This window comes from Phodopus roborovskii, unplaced genomic scaffold, assembly GCF_943737965.1.
Source record: "Phodopus roborovskii unplaced genomic scaffold, PHOROB, whole genome shotgun sequence".
Classification (NCBI taxonomy): domain Eukaryota; kingdom Metazoa; phylum Chordata; class Mammalia; order Rodentia; family Cricetidae; genus Phodopus; species Phodopus roborovskii.
In genome coordinates this window covers 20087483-20111592 of record NW_026126514.1, presented here as the reverse complement: position 1 = coordinate 20111592, position 24110 = coordinate 20087483, and positions in this window count along the sequence as shown.

The following is a 24110-nucleotide window of genomic DNA, read 5'->3' as shown; positions in this document are numbered from 1 at the left end:
TTCAATGCCACATGTGACTCCACAGAGGGATTCTAAAAGTAGTGAGAAGTATGGTCACATCCTTGGGACAGCCATAGAATATCCTCAGAGGTCATACTTTCTATTCAGAAGTTTGGGTATTTTTTAATAGCAAATATTCTAGTCATCATTAGAAAGGCAACCGGTATGGGGTTACAAGCTGGGATATAAGTCCATAGGCACAAGGTTGGAGAGATACCTCAAGCAAACTTTCAAAGACAGTTTTTTTTTAAACAATAATTCAGAAGCACAATCTATGCTTTGTAACATGAAATTTCCCACACTGAACGTCACTTTGTCTCTTCCCCTCCTCCTGCTTCTCTTTAATTCAGTATTCCACAGCTTCAGCTGAATAATCATTTTCAAAAGTATGATAATGCATACTACATGAAGATTTCATTGTGAACTAGCCAGCATTATTTTTTGTAACATATTTAAGATGTTCCTTGGTGTGTCTTTGTGTGCCGGATGGGTGCACACCATTACTTTGTAATCAAAGATGGAAATACATGACCCTTGTCCTGATGATCAAAGGATGTTTTCATTTTTCTTATTCTCCAGGTATCCCCACAGTCAGAAATTTGTAAATTATCTGGGTGTGTTATTGCAATAGTCAATGTGGCATAAAGTTGATGAGGAAAACCCCTCCTTTCTAGAGGATACAGGCTAGTGCAACCTGAAGAGCATGTAATAGCTACCTGCTGTCTTTGCCTGCCAAAGTGTGTGTGTGTGTGTGTGTGCACGCGCACGTGTGTGTGTGTGCACGCGCACGTGTGTGTGTGTGTGTGTGTGTGTGTGTGTGTACTTTTCATTTGTAGCATTAAGGCTACTCAGTGCTAAAAGTAAGATTTGCCCTGCAATCTGTTTAGCTTCATACCCCTTATTCCCTTTTCTGTCTAATGACAGGGAAAACAAGGATGAGAAGCTCTGTTACCCTCATCATCCTCCTCCCCATCATCATGTATCACTTTACCTTTAGTTTATCTAAGAACAGTCTTCTTGGTGTTGAAGCAACCAACAGGTAGAAATCACAGATCCTGCCTGCAGAAGGCTTGCAACCTCACAGAGGGCCTTGTGCTTTCTAAGAACCATCTACAATCAGGACTCCTTAATTGAAGGGAAGGAAAGGGGTGTTCTTTTAGAAGAGTTTATTCATTTGGATTGCAACAATAGCAGTGGCCTACTTAGTTTTCGCAGCAACCTTGTGGGTAGGGTACTGTTGTCCTTACCCTGATTCACAAATGAGGAATCTGAGGTGCAGAGGTGTGTGATTTGTCTGATGTCACACAGACAGAAAACACTAAATGCAAGATTTGTATCTGGAAAAAAATTCCAGAAGTCCCATTTAACCACCATGCCATACTCTCTCTCATTTGTAGAAGCCGGTGGGAGCAAGCTACGTAGTCAGCTGTCAAAGGAATATAAAGTGGATATCATATATTTGAAAGAAAAGATATGTTTAGCAGCTATGTAAAATATGTGGGTTTTTCATTGTTTTTTAAGGTATGAAGTCATTCCAAGCAACTGTTTTCTTTCTTTCTTTTTTTTTTTTTTTTGAAATAATCCTAATCCTTGGGCTAATGGCCCTGTCATCCATATTCTCTATTCCTGCTCCAGAGAAGATGAGCAGTGTGGGTGGATCACTTAGAATCTCCTCGATGAGACCCTGTGAACCTAGACTCTGTAATGCTACCTAGGACCTTCCATCCTGCCCCACCTAGGAACTTTCTCACTTCTCAACTCACCCTTCCTACATTTGTGATCTCCCAAAACTCTCATCCTTTCATCATCCTATCATCTTGTAAGATGACCTTCGTTCCTACTTCACACGTATATGGTGTGTGTGTGTGTGTGTGTTATTTGTTTACATATTGAAATTTCAGTCACCAGGTTAGTAGTAAACTAACCTGGACTTGCAGCACACCTCAGAAGCTTGGTCCCATCTTCAGTCTCAGGGATTTCACCTGTCAATCATTTCTCCCTTTGGCATCCTCAGCCTTACTGCTCCACCAAATCCTGTTCGTGAACACTCAGAGCATATTCTTCTGCCTCTCACTCAAGAGGGGAAGATGTTTCCCATCTGTCTTAGTTAATTTTATATTGGTGTGGTAAAATACCATGACTAAGGCAACTTATAAAAAGAAAGAGTTTAATTTGAGGCTCATGGTTCCAGAGGGTTAGAGTTCATGATCATTACTGGGAGCATGGCAGTAGGTAGGTGTGGTGCTGAAGCTGTGGCTGGACAGAGAGAGAGAGATAGAGAGAAAGAGAGAGAGAGAGAGAGAGAGAGAGAGAGAGAGATTATATCCTGATGCATAAAGAGGAAACAGAGAGAGCTTAACTGGGCACAGCTCTGGGCTTTTGAAATCTCAAAGCCCTCACCCACAGCAACACACTTCCTCCAATAAGGCCACACCTCCTAATCCTTCCCAAACACTTCCACCAGCTGGGCACCAAATATTCAAACATGTGAGCCTATGGGGATCATTCTCATTCAAACAATCTCTCTCTCTCTCTCTCTCTCTCTCTCTCTCTCTCTCTCTCTCTCTGTGTGTGTGTGTGTCTTCTCTTCTCCTCTCCTTTCCTCCCATTCTCTCCTTTCTGCTATCAGACAGACTCACCAAAAGAATTGTCTATCATTTTACAGTTGATCTAAGTCACAATCCACAGTTTTAGGGCCACAAGAAAGTCATTATTTTTCTGCAACTCAGTGGTTTCTCTAATCCTTTATTCTGCCTGAAAGATTAGTTCAGGTATAGGGACTTATTTGGTGTCAAGGCTTGGTGAACATCATTCCCTACTGATCATCAGTCTGTGGCATCTTTGGGACAATCTGCCTCTAGCCTTTCACCCACAGTTGCTGCATAATCATACCCACTTCGGTCCTGAATTTTCTCAGTATTGACCTAAGGAGATGATGGGATGCTTATCCAAGAAAGCTTACTGAAATTGGAGACAAATATTGAATATGTAGCATTTGAATCATACCCCCAGCTCTTTCTGCTATCAGATCAGTCTAACATTCTACCCATCCCAGGCAGGAATGTCCAAGAGTGCATAGCTCTCATCTCCCCCAGCTCTGGGAATGACTATGATAATTACTATGGTAATTCCAGAAAGGGGAAAGTCATGCATTTTCAGCTCCTCAGCCCTCTGATGAGCTAAGGTACAGGCAAGCACAGCCAAAAAGTTGGTTTTTCTGCCCTGGCCTCCAAGGTTCCAGGGTGGATGCTTCACCTCAATTGTGTGTATATCAAGAATAGGATGGCTGTGGTGGTTTCAGCCCAGCTCACTTTAGGATGGAGTCTCAAAGCTAGGATAGGCAAGCTGAGAGGGCTGGAGGCTACTTTCACTGCCCAGCCCTACCTAGAGTAAGATTTCACTGTAGAGGAAGCAAGCCACTCTCCCTGCCCTGGCTTCAGCTCTATAGCTCCCCCAGACAGTTTGTCTAGGGATAAAGACAAGCTTTACATAAAGAGTTCTGAAATTATCTTCAAAGGAATTAACTTTGTTTGAAGATGAATATAGGTAAGTTTAAGTCTAAGGGCATTCCTAAAATCAATGAACTTTGAGGTAAACAAAAGGCCACTTGTTTCCTAAGAGATAAATCACAGAGACCCAGGCAAAGAGGCATATCTGAAGAGCCCTCAACAAACACTGACTGTAACAACTAACTCGCTTTGTGGTAAGATTTGGAGCAATTTACACCTAAAAAAAATCAGTAACAATAGAACAATTATCAAATTTAATGACACTGAATCATTTGGGTGTGATCAGGTAAAGGGACAGAGATTCTTCCTAAGACCACTATCAAGGAAAATGACCACATTCAAGACTGTGCTGAGGGATATTATACCAGAGGCTTCACATAGCAGGGCAAAAAGCCTGCCCGAAAGCAGTCCAGTTAGTTACTAAATAAACAAGCAAGCAGTAACAAACCCCAGGGCAAGTGTGACTTCTAAAGTAGGTTTTCCCAGGATTCCCCAGGTCTTTCTCCCTGACTGTATCTAAATGTCCTGCTTGCAGCAACAGATACATGATAAATGTACATGAGAAATGCACAGAAACAAAAAGTATAAATCATACCTGTGGTTGGCGAGAAAACAATAGAAACTGCCCGTGAGAGGAACTGGATGTTAGATTTCATGGGCAGTCATCAACGCAGCCATCAGAAATATGTTCAAAGAATTAATCCTTAGACCTTGGCTTTGACTAGGCATGGTCGTTCTTGCCTTTCATCTCAGCACTCAGGAGGCAGTGGCAGACAAGTCTCTGAGTTTGAGGCAAGCCTGGTCTACATAGTGAGTTCCAGGCCAACCAAGGCTAGGTACAGAGAACTTATCTCAAACAGTAACAACAAAAAAATCTGGGCTTAAAGAAGAAGTCATATTGACAATTTATTACCATTATGAACTATTGGTAGAGATAGAAACCATTAAAAAGACACACAGAAATTCTGGAATTAAAAGGTACAATAACTGAAATTTTAAGATTCACTAGGGGTGCTCAAAAGTAAGTTTGATTTTGCAGAGATGGAAATTGGTGAATTTGAATATAGTTCTAGAGAGATGAGAAGTCTCTCCATAAGCTCCAAGACCACAGAGTACCACTAAGTACATGAAAAAGAGAGACGAGCAGAAAACGTATTTGAAGAAATAACAGCTTAAAGCCTTTCCCCAGATTTGATTTTAAAAGTAAACTTTACATTCAAGAAGCTCAATGAACTGTAATATAAACACCACACACACACACACATACACACACACACACACAATGCATACACACACAAAATGCACACACAGGCAAAATATCAAAACACAAAGGGAAAGCAAAAGCAACAAGAGAAGGACAGCTTATCACACTCATAGGCAACCCAGTAAAATAGATAATTTTCTTGCAGGAACAGTGGAAGCCAGATGATGACAGGACTACATATTCAAGATACAGAAAGGAAAACCTGCCAACCCAGAGTCTGATTTTTAGCTGACCCTGTTGTCAGGGATGCAGGTGAGCCAGCCGGGGTTAAGAGCAACAGAACTGATCCCCCCTACCGCACCCCATCTGCCCTGTGGTAGCATGGGTGAGGTTAAGATGTCGTCCTCCCCCCACCCCTTGCTACCTGTGTCAGGTGAGAGAGCTGACCCCAGGGTCACGAAAGTGAGAGACTCGCTCTGCCCCACACCAGCTATGTAGCACACAGGAGAGCAGGCCCTGGGCAGCACACTAAAGCTAATCCTGTTGCCGAGTTCAAGGGTGAGTGAGCCCTGAGGGTTTAAGAACAGGCAAGCTAATCCTCCTCCCCTTCATATGCCCCCTTACATGCCCCCCCATGCCTCGCACCTTGCCTGGGCAAAATAGTAGCGCTTCCCCTGGCGATATGAGTAACAGGGATGAATCTATGGGGTTGATAGCAGTACTGGACCTGCTTCCTGCTGTAGCCTGGGTGGGCTAGCTGAGGCAGTGCAGGAGATGAGGGAAAGCTAGCAAGCTGACCAACACTGTTACCACCCAAGCCCAGAACCAGGGCTACCAGTTGGTCCACCCCAACATCCGCCAAATCTATGAAATATTGGAGCATGTAAAGGGACAAACCTACAGATCCAAAAAAGCAGGATCTTCAAAACACAGGATATCAACAACAGGATATTCAAGAGGAGCTGCATTGAAGTTGGTGTAGCAAAAACCAGAGGCCTTGAGCCAGATCAACGACTTGAGGTAATAAACAATTTGCATATAAAGATGACCAGGCTAAAGGGTAAACTGTGAGTCTCAACTGGCCACACTACAGCTTCTACGACAAGATTTGTTTGGTTTTTTATTTGGTTTTTCTTTTAAATTGGGCTTTGTTTTGGGGAGTGGAGGTTGCATGGGCAGAAGGTGGATTTGAGGGGACAGGGGGGTAAGTGCCATTGGAATGTCTGATGTGAAATCCACCAAGAATCAATAAAAGTTAAACATAAAATGAAGTCTAATTTTTATCCTGTCAATACCTGCTGACCCTCCCTTCAGGCAAAGATCTTTTACTGTTTCTTTTAATGTTAATGCAAGCAAAGGTATTTCCTTAATCATCTCCCTTTTGTACATAAAAGTTAGCAAATGATACTGTTCTGTGCATTGCTGTTTTGCGAGTTTCCATGTTTGTTTGTTGTTTCAGTTTACTTTCCTTTTTGATAGCTACATGGCATTCTAGGTCTTTTAGGATACAAATGTTACTCTAAGGCAAAAGATTGTCGCCTGAAATACATATTGGAAGTGTTCTTCAACTCCCAAACACCCTGCCAAGTTTCCTCTATCTGTCTGTCCGTCCCACAGTCTCCAGGCTCTCCCAGGTCTCATGGTGATTTGTTCTGTTTATAGTTCATAAATCTATGCCAAAGGCTTATGGAAAACTTATATGAAGAATTTTGCTTCTCACCAACCTACAACTCCCTTCTCTTTGAGTAGTTTACAAAGTTCCTGTGACTTAGACTGCCCTGAGAGAACATGCAGTATTTATTTTTCCTTTTTCCCTCCCCACAATCCTTTTGAACCCATCCCCATGTGTTAGGAGTAGGTTTTTCAACCTGCCACTGGTCTTAACACACTGAGACTCCATATTTGATATAATGCTGTTGGCCAGGTACTAGTTTCTTATCGGCTAGTATTAACCCATTTCTGTTAATCTAAGTAGTTCTGTGTGGTTTCATCTTACTAGGGAATGGGGCCGGCGTCTGGTCTCCCCAGTCTCTCCATGTTGACTCCTCCCTCCTACTTCCTAGAATCCTCCTTGTCTCCTAGTCCCATCTATCTTGCTTTCCTATTGGTCAACAGTGCTTTATTTATTAACCAGTATGAGAAACATATTTACAGAATGACATCTCCCATCACCCATGGTCCCTTTGTACCCTTTCTTCCTCCACAAATGGTGCCCTTACTACATTTGTGTCATAAACATGCTGTTTTATCTAGAGTCCTACGGTGAGAGAAAACATGTGACCTTTGTCTTTCTGTGTCTGTCTTCTTTCCCTTAACATGACCACCAGCTTCATCCATCGTACTGCAAATAACAATTTCCTTCTGTGTGGCTGAATAAAACTCTATTGTGTAGAGGCACCATGTTTTCTTTACCCATTGATCTGCTGATGGGCATCTCCACTGGTCCCATGTCTTATTGTGAGTAATAGTGTAATAAACTTGGATGTGCAAGTTCCTCTCGAGGATGCCAGCTTTCTTCCTTCAGGTCAATACTGAGGAGAGTTATAGCCAGGCTGCATAGTTGCTCTGCTTTTAAGTTTTAACCATACCGAGTAACTGAACTAGTTTTCATTACCACCAACACTGTATAATGGTTTCTTTCTTCCCACAGCCCTTTTTAATTGAAAATACTTTCTTTCAAATATTCTGATCATGATTTCCCCTTTCCATCTCCTCCTAGATTATTCCCCTCTCCCCTCCAGCCCCAACCACCCTCTCTCTCCATTTAGAAAATAAACAGGCAAATGAAACAAACAGCAAAGCAGAATTAAAAAAAAAAAAAAAAACAAAACAAGTACAAGAAACACTCACTCAGAGAGACACTTAAAGAAAGGCACAAAGAAAACCCACAAAAAGCACACAAAGCCAGAAATAATAATATACACACAAAGTACTGCCAAGAAGAAAATACCCAAACAAAGCCATATGAAACAAAAAATATACAAAACAACTGACTTCATTTTGTGTTGGCCATCTATTGTTGCACGGGGCCCCAGCGAAACTCCATTGGAGAAAACTGAATTTTTCCTTTGCAATTGGTTGCCAATTGGAGATAGAGCCTTGGTTCGGGAAGGGGGGTCTTATCCACTTCTGCCAGAGTCCTGCTCCAGCACAGTTCAGGAAATGAAAGCGGCATGGCGTGCTAGCAAGCACTGAGCCGTGCTTACAGCTTCTAAGGAATTTTCTGATAGTATCATCTTGACTCTGAAACCTCACCTGCCAGCTCCTTTAGAGGTTTTTTCAGTTCTCATATCTTATTATTCATTAACTTTAAGCAAGAAGCAGCTTTTAGCATATGAAAAGGTCAGAGAGTTTCTTTTCTAGCCATGGACTGGTTGGTGGCTCTTGTGGCCACAAGCAGTATTGCATGTCTCAGGGCCTTCTGTAGTAGGGTTTCTGGCCTCTGGTAGAGGTGTGGTGTCTGGTTGTTAATATTTGTATTGTGCGGGCTGGAGGATGGTAAGAACAGTGACTGTTCTTCCAGAGTTCAATTCCTAGCACATACACATGGCAGCTCACAATTGTCTTTAAGTCCATTTCCAGGGCACCCAAAACCCTCATACAGATATACATGCAGGCAAACCACCAATGCACATAAAAAAAAAAAAAAAAAATTAAAAGAATACTGTTATGAGTAGTTTTTTCCCTGCTGGTTTGGTCCCACCATGGTGCCAGCCCCAAATAACACACAGAGACTCTGTATTTGATATAAATGCTCTTGGCCAGATACTTGTTTCTTATCGGCTAGCTCTGTCTTAATTATTAGCCCATTTTTATTAATCTAAGTACTTCCACGTGGTCTCATCTTCCCGGAGAGAGGGGTTGGCGTTCTTCTCTCTCTGTCTTCCATCTTGGATCTCCTCCCTACTCCCTCCTCTCTCCTCCTAGTCTCCTAGTCCCGCCTATCTTGCTTTCCTATTGGCCAGCAGTGCTTTATTCATTAACCAATAAGAGAAATATATTTACAGAATGACATCTCCCATCAGAATACTATAAATAAATAAATACATACATACATACATACATACATACATACATACATACATACATTGGTGTTTGGTGTCTAAGCATCTGGGGTTGGGATGATTGAGATGATTCTGGGTATTGATATCTTGTCCTGTCTTTGGCTGGTGGGTGTTTTGTTCCTTGGTCCTCATTGTTGTCTCATGATCTTAGGGAAGTGTTGAGGTTGTGGGTTGTCCTTGAGAATGCTTCTGGAGGTCGGTGGGTGGCAGAGAGGAGGAGTAAACAGGCTGTTACTGGGCTAAGGGTCAGAATGGAAGACAGGAAGGACACCGAGAATCACATGCTTCAATCCCTCCCAGCGCCCTGCTAGAAAGCCTTTCTAGGTATTGGAGGATGACACAGAGAACTGTCTGTGGGAGTAGGAAGGGGGGCTAGGGAGTTCACCGGCAGGAGGTTTGTCAGAGTCTCTAGAGAATGGAGGTGGGGTGGGAGGAGAGGCACCTGCAAGCAGGCTGTTGCAGGGATGCAGTGGAACTGGGGAGCATTAATGGAGGACAGGAAAGACAGGGACAGTTGCCTACTTGAGTCCCAGCCTTCTGTGTCCACTTGGGGTCCCATGTGGAAAGTGCTTCTAGAGATCAGTGTCTAAGACCAAAGGATGGGAAGAGGATGCAAAGAGGGCCCATGGGAGAGGGAAGCTGTGTCTGCACAAGTTTCAGTGGAATCCCCAGTGAATGCCACTTGCTTTCTTGGTGCTACTTGCTCTGATGGGTTAGATAAAATCTCAATGCTTCTTCGTCTATTTATTGGTCATTTGTATAATATTTCTTCTTTTGAGAAATATCTATTCAGTACATCTGCCCACTTGTTGATTGAATGATAATTTTTGAAATTATTTATAAAATCTAGATAATAATATCCTGCCAGATATATAGCTCATAAAGATTTCCCCCATTATACAGGTTATCTCTTCATCTGCTGATTGTTTTAGCATTGAGGAAGGATTTTAATTTAATGCAATCCCATGTGTCAATTCTTGGAATTCTTTCCCAAGCTATTGGAATCTCTTCAGGAAATCTTCACCAAGGCCTATATCTTAAAGTGTTTTACTCTAGCATTTTCAGAGTTTTGGGTCTTACATTAAGGTATTAGGCTCACTTTAAAATACACACACACACACACACACACACACACACACACACACACACACGGTAAGGACTTAGTTTCATTCTTATATATGTGAATGTCTAGTTTTCTCAAAACTGTTGAGGAGGCTGTCTTTTTCTCTAATGCAAGTTTTTACCAAAAATTAGGTGGTTGTAATTATATGGCTCTATTTCTGGGTCTCTTTTATTTAATTAGTCTATGTGTCTGTTTTTGTGTTAGCACCATGTGTTTTTGTCACTATGGCTCTGTATTACTATTTGAGCTCAGGAATTGTGATAATTGCTCTTATAATTGTTCTTTCTAGCTGAGATTGATTTGGCTATATAGTCTTTTGTATGTCATAGTAATTTCAGTTATCTCTATGCAGAAGGCATTGGGATTTTGATGGAGATTTCTTTGAATTTGTAGATTGCTTTTTATGATGTCATTTTCACAATATGAATTCTGCTGATCTGTGAGGTCTTTCCAGGCTCTAGTATCTTCTGTTTGTCTCATCATTGTGGAGGTCTTTCCATTGTGATGGTCTCTCCATTGTGGAGATCTTTCACCTCTTTAGTATTCCTAGCTATCATGAATGAGGTTTCTTTCTTGAATTACCTCTCAGCAATCTTGTTACTGGTCTATAGGAAAGTTTCTGATTCTGTATTTTGACTGTGTAGTCTAATACTTTTCCTGGGGTGCTTATCAGACCTGAGCGTTTTCTTGTGTCATGTGCAAATAGGGATGCCTTGGATTTTTTTCCTTTCCTTTTTTTCTTCTTGCTTTTGTACTAAGACTGCAAGAATCATATTGGATAAGAGTCAGTGCTTTTTGTCTGTTTTGATTGCATAGGAAATGCTTTCATGTTTTTCTCACTTAATATTTTTCCATTAGGTCTATCTCATAGAGTTTTTATTATGTTAAGGTATGTTCCTTTCTAGTTCTAGCTTTTTCAGGGCTTTTATTTTGAAAGAGTGTTGATTTCTGTTTTCTCTTTTAACTGACTTGGGTTAATTTAAAGTAGTGCAGAATTCAGAGTACAGTCAAAATAGCAGGCTTTGGCAGGATTCTAGCTGAGTTTACTTTAAATTAACAGCTGAGGGAGGACTAGTTGCGTGAAAGCTGGAGACAATGAGCCTCTGTGTGTGTGTGTGTGTTTGTGTGTGTGTGTGTGTGTGTGTGTTACAATGTACAGCAGTCTATAGGACACTTTATTCTAGCTGTAAGTGGCAAAAGTCATTATGGGAGGGAATCCAGATGTTTAAATAGGCACAAGAAAGGGTCAACATCGCCTTAGGGCAAGGAACAGCTTACCTTTTGCTAGGTTTCTTTATTCCAGCTGTGGCCAGTCCCCTCTTTTTGTTTCTGTGTGAAAGCCTTGTCTTCCTCGCCCATCTCCTTGACTTGCTTCTTGGGCAATTTCATGGGTCACCTTCATGGCCCAACATGGCACTTTACAGGCCTTCCCCAGACCCAAGGGATGCTGTATTTGGACAAAAGGTTTTTCTTCATGTATTGAGGTGATCATGACATTTCTGTCTTTAAGACTTCTTATGTGCTGTATTACATTTTTGGTTATGTGTTGATTGAACCATCTTCAGCCCTAGAATGAAACCAACTCAATCATGTATGAGCTTTTTAGTGTGTTGTTGATTTTTTTCAATTAATATTTTTATAAGTTTTTAAAGAGTTTTACATGTATCTTGATCATATTTTTCCTACAATTCCATCAAATAATTTCCTATGTCTTTAGTTTGTTGTTGTCCTTTGTTTTACAGTTATCTCTACTTCATGGATTCTTGGGTTTTGTGTCTTGGTCAAAGTTAAGGTTATGTGCTTCATCCCCCACTTTTGACGCCTTAATGTAGTAAGTTCTCAATTTTGTCTTCCATCATCGATGTTCTGTAGCACAAATAATAAAAACCCAGAGACAGATACTTGGGTTAAAGCTGAAGGTTAGAAAAGCAAAGCAGCCGGCCACTAGAGAGTTCTTACCTCTACCAAGGATTAAGGTGATCCTATCTTCAGCGTGGCTGCAATCTGAATACCGACCGAGACCCTGAGTTCCTGTCTTATATACCTCTTTAGTGCTGGGATTAAAGGCATACACCACCACCATCCAGCCTCTATGGCTAACTAGTGTGGCTCCTGGGATTAAAGATGTGGCCACCCATGCCTGGCCTCTATGGCTGTGGCTGGCTTTGCATACTGATCTTCAGGCAAGCTTTATTGGATCATAAACAAAATATCACCACAATGTTCTTTTTCCATATAGTCCAGTCCATTGGTTCTACTATTTATGTTTTCTTGATTCATTGAGCTTTTCATTTCTAGTGCATCCATTTGCTGCCCACCCCCTCCCCATACACACAAATCTCAGTTAATCACCGCTTAGTTTTCACCCGTAAGGCTGACTTTGTCAGCTTTCTTCTACAAGTCTTGAGTTGATTTTCTTACCTCATTCTTCTGTATTTTCATCATTTTTTGCAAGTAAACCTGAATTTTTTATCCGTCATTTTACCCATGTCAGTATCTTCAGATTCTGTCACCAGGGAATTGGAAGAGTCATGTGGCCTTGCATGTTCATGTGTCTTGTATAAATGTTCTGATTTGCACATCTATTTGTTTGGACATCTCGTTTGAAGATCTTCTCAGTGAAGATCTCTTCAGGACTCAACCCTAGGCAACATTCCTAAAGGAAAAACAAATTGCTGTGACAGTAACATCAAACTGAGTTAGGTAAAAAGCACAAATAAAACGTGTTAAATCAACTCACACACCCCTGATGACCTTAGACCAGAAATGCTTAAAAGGATGTGGTGTGTGCTGTGCAGGTTAAAATTGTCTGTGGTAAATATAAAGTAGCAAATGAATGGAATAAAGGAAGGAGACAAGAAAATAGCTAATGAAAGAAGAAGTAATATTAAAAGAAAGGAAAAAACAAACATTGTGATAAGGTGGGGGGGCTACAGAATAAAAACAACAGGGTTTCCCAATTAGTGAAAAGAAATTCATCAAAATTAGTTGTGTAATACAGGGAGCAAAATAAAAAACATAACAGTTTTTTTTTAAAAGCACTGTTAAAAGCTGTTTAACGGTAGGGGATTACACAGAGAGGAAGCGGAAATGTTGGCACTGTCTTGGCTCTCTGAAATTAGAGTCTCTCGGTTGGACATAGGAGTGGTCACTTGCGCATGGGGACTCTTCCCTTTCCCATAGTTTACACTTGTGCTGAACCTGAACTGGAGAAATAGCAGGTGTCCGCAGTTCCCTTCATTTTAGTGGCTTTCCTTGCCTACCAGTATCCTCTGCTGCCATAGACCTTTATCATCCTTGGACCATACAGGTTCACCCATGTTCCTGAGACTTTTGTTTTAAATGTCCCGTAGTGGCCAGTGTTTTAGAGAGGGGGTACCAGCCAAATGCACTGGGACTCCAGAAAGCAAACACAACATTGAGATGTCTATAGATAACCCAGTCTCCATCCTTTCAAATCTTCCAGGAAGATTTGGTCCTGGAAGAATAGGGTTGCTTCCAGAGCTCCCATGGTCAGAGCTTATACCCAGGCAGCCCTGACAATCTAGGCTCAGCAACCTGTTCTCAAAAGGCCAATTAAACAGACAATTCCTAGTGAAAAGCTGAAAAGGATTTGTTCAATGTGGGTAAATTGGAAAGAGGAACCATGAAGTCCAGTGACCCTCAAATCTATCTTTAGATTTAGGTTTAAATAGAAGGTAAAAGTTATGCATAACTAAGCAGTCCTGGTCAAACTATGGTCCTGCCCATGCCCATCACTGTCTCAACACTAGTCTTTTCTGCAAGGTGTTCTGGTGCGTTTGCAGAGCTGAGCAAAACCTCTTCTCTTCCAGCAGACATGAGGGCTCCAAACTTTGCTGTCTTCCATCAAAAGATTCCTAGGTAGCCCAGTGTTGGTGGTGCATGCCTTTAATTCCAGAACTTGGGAGGCAGAGGCAGGCGGATCTATGTGAGTTCAAGGCCAGCCTGGTTTACAGAGCTAGTTCCAGGACAGGCTCTAAAGCAATAAAGAGAAACCCTGTCTCAAAAAAACCAAAAACAAACAAACAAACAAGCAAACAAACAAAACCAAAACAAAAAGACTCCTGGGGAAGTTCCAATTGCTTGGGGTCCGTTGTTTTAATAGTCTTATGGCTAAAGGGAGGGCCACCCATGCTTCTAGAACATCTCATTCCTACAAGGATGGTTACAATTGGAATGCCTGAAATTCTGCTAACGCCCCACAAGGTGGCTCCATTATCAAGTGCGACAATTTTCAAAGCCGGAAACTTATGAACCATCTGTAAAAGTTGGTACCTCAGGGTGCATTAAACGTTCATATTCCTTAAGTTTTTCAACATCCTTATCGACAACAGCATTTCCCTTACACAGTAAGGTATAGTTTTTAAAGATTTGTTTTATTTGTAACTATACGTGTCTATGGAATTCTGCTGTTCAGCTAACTGATATTGAGCAAACTATTTCTTTTCAGTCCCAGCTGAATCAATGGGATGAACACAGTCACATGTAATAACCCACAGACAGTAAAATGAACGAATAACCTAAGCACGGGTTCAAATGGTAACACTCATTAAGTGTTGGCCCCAATGCTCCATTCCTTCATGCTCTGAAAAAAGGGTAAAGCTTTCATAAGACCAGTGCTCTCACATGGCAACTCTAATATCATTTTCTAAATCTGAGAAGTTCGGCCTGTTTCTCAGTTGCCATGACAGGTTCCATCCCTGTACACACGCTCACTCAACACCTATAGTACTGAGACCAAGCTTATCCTTCAAAGGATTAAGAAAATTACACCCCCTACCCCCGGCTTTAAACAATATACGTTAGAAGAAATTTCAATTGTAACATTTGATGTTATTTCCTCTTTTCCTGTTCAAATGTTTTAAACACATGCAGGCTATTTTTAAGTAGAATCATTAATACGATTTATAATAATAATGGTGAGACAGCCCCGCAGATAAAGGTGCATGCCACAAAGATTGATGACCTGTCCCATAAGGTGTGAGGGGGAAATGACTCCCACAGATTGTCCTGGCCTGCACCTCCAGCCCTCGAGGATCTAGCGCCCTCTTCTGGGCTCCAGGCCTCCAGGCTCCCCTTGAGTTCCTGTCCTGACTTCATTTGAGGACTCTAAGGTGGGGAAGTCTTCGCTGAAAACATCCTTCCCTCCCCATCTTGCTTTTGGTCATGGTGTTTCGTCACAGCAATAGAAACCCAGATGAAGACACTAAGGAAGGCAGGTAAGAGCCCACTGAGACTCACGGATCTTGCTGAGTGTTCAGTCCCCTGGAGCCCACTCCACCTACATTCCGGCACACCACCCACCGGGTGACAGTAGTAAGCCTACATCCTCGCCTTCCCTTCTGTCCGGAGGACTCCTTCAGATTTTATGACAGTTTCCATACAGACCTGCTTCTTAGAAGAGGAGAGTCCTCCAAGGTCTCTGGAAACAGGAAGGTAGCCTTTCAGACTTTCGTTAACACTGAGCAGACAGACCATACCCACACAGAATATTAGGAGCTAGGAAATGTCAGGTTCTTGGGGATCACCAAGGTAAGGCCCGGGGCAGAAGGAGGGTGCTTTCAGTTATAGATCCTTGTTTTGATCACACAGGATTCTGTCCATGTTCCAGGGTAGAGTAAATGAAGGCTTCCTGGGTTTGGTGGTAAGGCATAGAGGAAGAATACAAACGAGGCTGTGTGGAAACCTGCTGGAGCTGGCCTCTTATTGTCCCCTGTGGTCAACACTAAGAGACAAAGAAGGGAGTGAGGGAAGAGAATAAGTAAAAGGCAAGGAGAGAGAAGTTGGCTGGAATGTGGAGAATCAAATGATCAATGAAAAACCGAACACTTATAAGTCTGATATACACCCAATCGGCCAAGTTTTTTTTTTTTCTCATTTTTGAGGCAGTCTCTCTGTGTAGAACAGGTGGGCCTCGGTCTCACTCAGAACCTTCTGACCTCTGTGTTCTGTGTGTTGGAATTACACTCATGCCTCACCATGCTTAATGTGTTCACAAAGCACCCATGTGCAGGATGATTAGAGCCTAATGGAAAGCAGTGAGGTGGACAAGTGCATTGTCTTAAGGGGCAGATAAATCAGGTGAAGCAACATCTACTAAATACAGGAAACCAGGTTGAAGATGCAGTCTTAGTCCCTTCCATTGTTACAACTTCTCCATAAATTCTATTCACAAAGCCAACCAAGCAGACAACAAACTATGCTAGACTATTAAAATGTACCATTATCTCAAAAACCAATTTAATTTTATTTGTTCCTTGGCTCGTATAATTGGGCTAATATTTTTTGCATTACTGCATGTCTACATAGTTTTAAAGAGCTGATAAAAAGCTATTTGTCCCTTTCTATATAATCTACTCAATCAGCTTTTTTTTTTTTTCCTTAAAATTGTGGAGGTGGAAAAAGTCAGAGTCAGAACTGTTTTTTTTTTTTTTTTTTTTAAGTTGATGACTTGGATAGATGGAAGACAAAATGATTCGAAATTAAACATCGACTGTTGGATATAACATGAAGTGGAGGAGCTGGCCATCTTTTTTTTTTTTTTTTTTTTTTTTTTTTTTAAATCAGATGTTCACATGTGCTCAAGCATTGGCATCAGCTACAGAGGTGAACTTGAGGTCAATGCTGTCAAATAATTTCTAAATAGTTTCCAGATTAATTCTTTGCCTTTGGTGCCAAGAATGCTAATAGTCTTTGTTTACTTTTAAATTATCAAACTGCAGGTGTGACAGTCAAAATATTTGACAACTAGTATGGCGTGGACATAGACACTCGATTTATACCCTTAAATATTTTTTTGTGATGCATTCTGGCTGAAGAAATATTCACCCCAATTATGGGGAAATTGGTATGTAGATGAGATGGAATGTGGCCTCCTTCCTGATCCATTCAAAATTAAGATTTGGAAGACAGCATGAGCAATTGCATCCAGAGATAATACAACTGATATAAATAAGGACATCCTTGCTGGCCATGACTTCCATTCTTAGGGGACTTCTCCATCCTGCCACAATTCTGTGTTGATGTTCTGATTGTCCTTGCACTGAAGAGATGTAGAATGCATAATATGAAAGCAATTTGTTTATTTGTCATACAATAGCATATCGATAATCATAGTTGGAGACTTCTTCCCCAATGCTGGGGGAAGGATCAGAATTTGGGCTCTTGGTGGCTGGCTTCTCCGATGTCAGAACACCTGTGCTTTGGAATGTTCTTCTACCAAACTCAGGTTCTTCAGGAGGCAGGGGCTCTTGCTGCAATGGGGAATGGAAGGAGAGGTTGGCTCCATGGTGTCCATTGAAGCAGCTCTTGGCACCGAGAGACCTAACACCAGTGACAGTAAGGAAACAGAGCAGCTCTTGGCCTTGAGGAGATGGGCATAGTGATGAAGGAACAGATCATTCCTGTAGCGAAGCCACCTAGACTGATGGAAGTCCCAGCAGGAACAAGGGACATCCGGAATGAGCACTAACAAATGGAGATGGCAAATATCTGTTATAGCCTTAAGATCATCTGTAACCATGGAGACTCTTTTTCCATGGTTCTTGCAAGTGTCTCTGGGTGAAGAGGCCACCAAGAAGAGGAAGCCTAGCTCCAATACAGTTGTGAGCCCCTGCCCTCACAGTAATGGAGATTGACTCTAAGGCCATGATAGTTTTTACTTTTAATTTTTGGGACAGACCTCACTCACTAAGTTGCTCAGACTGGCCTCTGTTCCTCCTGCCTGGACTTCCTAAGCAACAGAGACTACAGGTCTGTGCAACCAGACCTTAGAGTGTGACTGTGGGCACAAAGCAATAGGATCAAGTACCACAAGAGGGGCGCTGTGCTGGGGGCTGTGATACTCTATCCACACACACCCTTCGGGACCAACATTTGATTTCCTCAACTGCCACAACTATTACTTATTGATGATGCCAAGCAAATCCTTCCTCAAGAATCATTACCCATTGAAATAAATTTCTTTCTTTATGCCTATTCCCCATGGCAATGTCAGGGCATGCTGGTCAATTGGGGCAACCCACAAAGGCCATCCCAGCTCCCTGTGGGAATAGCTGGGTTCCTTTGTAAGCAACATCATCACAGTTCAACTCACGTTAGCAAATCTGGCTTCTTACACTTCATTTCCACTCTTTGATTCCACAGTGAGCCTCCTACACACGGAGAAATCTGCCTCTGTATGTTTTTCCTAGGAAACATAACATAGGGGGTTTCCTAGTAAGTTTTTTTTTTTTTAAATCTGTGTAAAAGTATACTGTGACTTAATTTATCAAAAATGTGTTATGATTATGTTAATTATCAAACCCCATAAAAACAAACATTATACTTGGAAACAATAATATTTGGTAATTACTTTAATTTTATGACTGTGTTTATCTTTAAGTAATTAATATTTGCTTAGCCAAAATTTTAAAAACCTACTTTTTGTTCTTTTCAGAACATGGGAGGTTCATAAAAATAAGCATCAATGATAATAAACTTTCACTTTGCCATGTTTTAAATTTATCTCCTACAAACTTTCACATTAATTGTGTAGTCATGAGATACATTTTTCATCCCGAGGTTGGTTATTTTTCAACTTCACATTTTTGATAGTCTGACTTAGTGTTCTTTGTTAAAGATTTATTTTATTGTATATGTCTGTTTGTCTGCATATGCACCACATGCATTCAAGTGACCCCAGAATCCAGAAGAGACCATTGGGTCCTCTATAACTGCAGTTACAGATAATTGTGAGGTTGTTTCTTCATGTAATTATCCTGAGATCATTGCTAGAAACCAGTAAATTGTGGATATTCAAGTTTATCTCTATGTCTGTTCTACTGAGGGGGCTATATTTATTCTTTTCTTGATTACCAAACTTGGTTACTTATAATGTCAAAGTATGTTTTAAAACAGAGATGGGCCAGGCATTAGTGGTACATGCCTTTAATCCAGCACTCAGGAGGCAGAGGCAGGTGGATCTCTGTGGGTTTGAGGCCAGCCTGGTCTACAGAGCAAGTTCCAGGACAGGCTCAAAAACAAAACAAAACAAAACAAACAAATAAACAAAAAACCCAGAGATGGAAGGCTTCTGGTGTTGTTATCTCAAGATTGTTTTCCAGGCCTTTTCTATTTTCTAGTAGATTCTGGAATTAGTTTTTCGGTTTTTGTAAGAAATCTAGGTGAGGTGTTGTAGATTTTAATTGATTCTGTCAATCAATTTAAGTCTGTTGCCATCATAGTTAATTTTTTCAAGTCTCTTCATTAGTTTCAATAATGTTTTATAATTTTCACATAGAACTTTAAAATTTTTTGATTTTTCCATTAATTTATTTTTACATTCTAATCCCAGTTCCCCCTGCCTCCTCTCCTCCCACTCCCTCCACTCCTCCTCACCTCCCATCTGTTCCTCAGAGAGGGTAAGGCCTCCTTTAGGAAGTCTACTAAGTCTGTCCCATCATCTCTTGAGGTAGGACCAAGGCAACTCTCCGCCCCCTACACCCTGTGTTGAGGCTGAGCAAGATATCTTTCCATATAGAATGGGTTCCACTAAGTCAGTTTGTGCATTTTCCTCCCTGACCTGGGTGATTTTACTTAATTTCTTTTATTTAACTGCACTCTCTGCTGCTCCCAGTGCTTTAAGTAGCAGCAATAAAAGCATCTGTTGTCGTGTCCTTCATCACCTCAGGATTGTGAGCAATCTTCCTCCAGTGACGGCAGCACCAGCACCGGACAGGGTGTTTAGCACAAGTCTCTTTCCAGGGTATAAATGCTCTGTTTCCCTATTGTTTTTAACATGAGAGGGCTTTTTTATTCATCTCAGGTGACTATGCATTTTGTCACATATTCTAATAATACAATAGTCATATTTTGAATGTTAATACAACTGCACATTCCAGTGATAAGTGGTGTTCCAGAGAGGTAATCATGAGAAATGCCGTGATGTTGAGGTCTCTATTTTGCACTTGGATTTTGACCATTTCTCCATGTATTTTCAGCCCCTATTTTTAGTTTCACATTTGTTTATAATTGCTAAGTCTTTCTGCTGTATTAACCATCTTTAGTATTGTTTGGCATAGTTTGAATGCCGGAGAAGTGAGTCAACAGACCATAGATTCCTCAGATAACCTGCCGGAGTCTGCATCTGCTGGGACTAGCTTTTCCCACCCTGTCGAGGAAATTGCGGCCTGACCAACTGATGAAGTAAAGGGGGAAAAAGTATCTCCAAAAGAATGCTGGTGTCTGAATCAGTTAGGATGCTTCCAGCTGCAAGGAATAGACATCTCAATTTAAACAGCGTAGACAATGAAGGTGAGTTGTTAGTGTCTCTAACTGGAAAGCCGAGCTGCTCTTGTCGACCCGAGTGCCTTATCTGAATCGTGAAGCACTAAAGGTGACTGGAGTGACAGGCTTCCTTGGTTCTCCCAAGATCAGTGCATATAGTACCTACCATACATGAGAAAGAATCACTTACCGCATTCAGAGTATGACTTAGGGCCACCAGCTTCCTTCTGAAGAATGTTGATTAATAAAGACTGTTGCTAAGGTTGTATGAACCTCAGATTCTGTTTGACTAAGGATTGTATTCTATACAAGTTTCCCCTTCCTTCTCCTTCTCCTCCCCTACCTCCTCCTCCCTTCCTCCTTGTTTTTGTATAGCTTGCCCTTTCCCACAAGTGGGTTGTCTTCAGACTGGCCTGTGTCTTGGTTAATATGTATGAGCAACAGCAGCAAAAGGCAGGCCACAATATTTCCCCGGTCAACCATTTAGCAATTGTCTGGAATTCCACTTGGCTGTTCAGTGTAAAGTCCCGTGTCCTCCCTAATCAATGCACATGGGAAATTTGAGTGTACCACTGGCTCTGGGAATGAATTCATCCCCTCCCAACCCTAAGTTACACCAAGGGGATAAGGGAAATGGTATCAGAGAGATACCACAGTGCATTCTACACTCTTCTTTAGATAAAAGGACAACTATCCCAGAGACTAGTAACTGGTTTCACAATGGTGACAAACCCCAGGACTTGCCTTGGTGCTTCTCTTTTTCAGGATAGGGAGAAAGTAAACAGATACCACTTCGTGCCAAAATACAGTGATGCCCAACACATCAACCCAGCACATCAGTTATTCCCCCCTTTCATTGAAAATGGGTTATTCTCTTATTCCATCTATCCTGTAATCCCTGATTACAGTTTCCCCTCCTCCCAGTTCCTCCACACCTCCCTTCCCATCAGGAGCCATTCCCTTTCTGTCTCATTAGAAAACAAAACACAAGGAAATAAAGTATAGCAAGGTAAAGCAAAAACCATCACAGCAGAGTTAGACAAACGGACAGAAGGCTTATTTTTATAATCACAGCACACAATACAAGTTATCGTCTGCCCCTTTCTGAAATCCCCTTTGTGTCACCAAGCTTGCACGTGGCCCAACACAGAGGCAACTTCTTGAAATGGGAAGAAACTAACAGCAGCAACAGTAATGTCTCCCCAGCCCCAAATCTGAAGAGATCTGGAGATGCCCCTCTGGCCACTGGTTACATGATAATGGGGTCACTGTCAGGTAGGGGCATATTTCTGAATTCCCATCATTTTAAGCTAAGTATAAACGTCATTATCCAATGAATTTTACCCTAGGATGATTTTACCCTAGCACTGGCGGATATAACCTTCAAAAACACTGGAGGACTGTGGGTATTACAGTGGGGAGACCAGCCTGCTCAATATTTCAACAGAATAAATTTTAAGATGCTACCCTGTCATAGAAAAAGAATTTATTTTTAAATAGCTGACATTTAGAAAAAAAAAAGGGTTAGCCAAATTATCCTCATTTCCCATATAAGTCCCTTGTAAGTCATGCTTACAAGGCACTGTGATACCTTGGCAAGTCTCTCATGCATCGTGTGTGTGTGTGTGTGTGTGTGTGTGTGTGTGTGTGTGTGTGTGTGTTTCTGTCTGTCTGTGTGTCTGTGTGTGTTCTACTGGGTCTCAAACTTATTATGTAGCCAAGAATGACCTTGGACTTCTGGTCCTTTCACGCCTACAAGTCTAGTTCTGGGGTTACAGACTTGAGCCACCATGCTTAGTTTATGCGATGCTGGGGATCCAATCCAGACCTTTGCTCATGCTACACAAACATGCTGAGCTATGTTCCCAGCCCTCAGATTACTACCCCAATAAACAACTAAATGGGGGAAGGTGCTCATACTTCATCCTATGTTCATCTTATGCTCTAAGTCTAATTTCCTGTTGCTGCTGTAACAGGTTAGCACAAACCATAATTTAAGACATTACAGCATCACATACCGATTCTTCTCATGTGGTTCAGGAGGTCAGGAATCTGAAATTAATCCTGTAAGAGTGAAATCTATGTGACAAGTAGGGCTGACCCTTCTGAAGGCTTCTGATGGAAATCTACTCAGTGTCTCCTGGGGCTTCCAGAGGTGGCCAGCATTTTTTCACTTACCTCCAAATCATTCCAGCCTCTGCTTTCCTTATCAATTTGCCTTCTCTCCGCTTTGACCTCCTTCTTCCCTTGAGTACTAACCCTCCAGATTTTATCTGGTCCATCTGGAAAATCCAGAATCCTCTTCCTGTCTCAAGATACTTAACTCAGTCACACACGCAAAATCTCATTTGCCACATAATCTCTTCAGAATTAGGATGGGGGAGGGGGCTTAATTCAGTTTACCATAGTAAACAACACATATTTACAAATAACGTCCTAAATTATTTTCCAGACCGAGAAAGGTATATGCCACCAGCTAACCAATAACCGCGTGTTGCTATTCTTTGTGTCTGTTGTTCGGTTTTGCTGTCTGTCACCGAAATGCCTATCCAGCATGGCCAGGAAGAGCAACAGGCCAGTTCTGGGCTGAACCTGTGCTGACTGTAATAACAATCAATTGAGTATTTTGATTGTATTGGGAGAAAGTTGAGCTTTGAGAAGGGTGAGTCTGATGCTGGCGTTTGCCTGATGGTGTGGGGGTATGGGGTTGGGGGTGGGGAGGTGGGAGGGTATCTTTGCAGCCTTCACCAGTCGCCCGTTCCACAGGGCTTAGTAGCTGGTGTTGGTTCAATTGGCAGAAGCCTGGCCCTGAGTGGTTCATTGTAGGCATGTTTAAGCACAGCACAATTTGGTGAAAAACTTTTCTGGTGATAATTAACTCAATCCCATGTGCACAATAAAGTATCCATAAATCTCTTTGAGGAACAAAGTGAGCTAAATAAAGATCAGACATGTCTATGTTGAAACTCTTTGTAAAGCTCATGTGGCACCTTCCATAATGATAGGGTCTATAAGTTGATGGAGAAAAAACGAACTTATGGTAAAGGTCTGGGGCAGGATCCAGTGTGGTTTCAGGTCACACAGAGCGAAGGCCACCACGCTTGAAAGCTGCTCCCAATCTTCTGGGCATATGACAAGTCTTGCATTCTTCCTCTTGAAAGAACAACCCCACATACTTAATGTTCCAGGTCCCCCTAGTGCCTCTCTGTGAGCACAAAGACCTCTGTGCCCCCTATATGATGGGACAACCTGTGTCCTTCCAGTGTGACAAGGTCAACCATGGGCAAGTGGCATCCACAGCAAAGCTGCTTAGAGTTGTCAGAATCATAGACGGGATTTAGAGAGAACAATATTTTATGACTAAAGATTATTTCAAAATCATAGATTTTGATGCAGCTGTAAGAACTAGCATTTCTGGGTACCTTTTGCACAGATTTTTCCCCCAATTGCAGCATCTTGTGAAAGCACAGTATAACATGGCAGCCAGGATAACCGCGCCAATATGCACAAGATAAAAATATTTTCGGCACCAACAAGGCCCCCCAGTTTGTTCTCTTACAGCCATATCCACTGCCCTCCGTGACTCTCAGTCCCCAGTAATGCAAATCTCTTTTCTTTTTCTACAGGTTTGTCCTTTGAAGAATGCTACACAAATCGTATAACACAGATGTGACCTCTTGGTATTGGTTTTATTGACACAGCGTAATTCTGTAGAGTCACCTCCACATTGTTTCCATGTATTGGTAACGGTAACGGGCTCTTGATAACCACTGAATAGTATTCTGTCATGTGTAGTAAGATATTCATCCACCTGCACCTGTTGCCCTGACCACGCCCTTTGGGGCGTGGGCACAGGTGCGGACATGACCTGTAGGAGGCTAAGTCTGGGGTCCTGGACCCTAGATCACTCTTTTGCTTCCTGA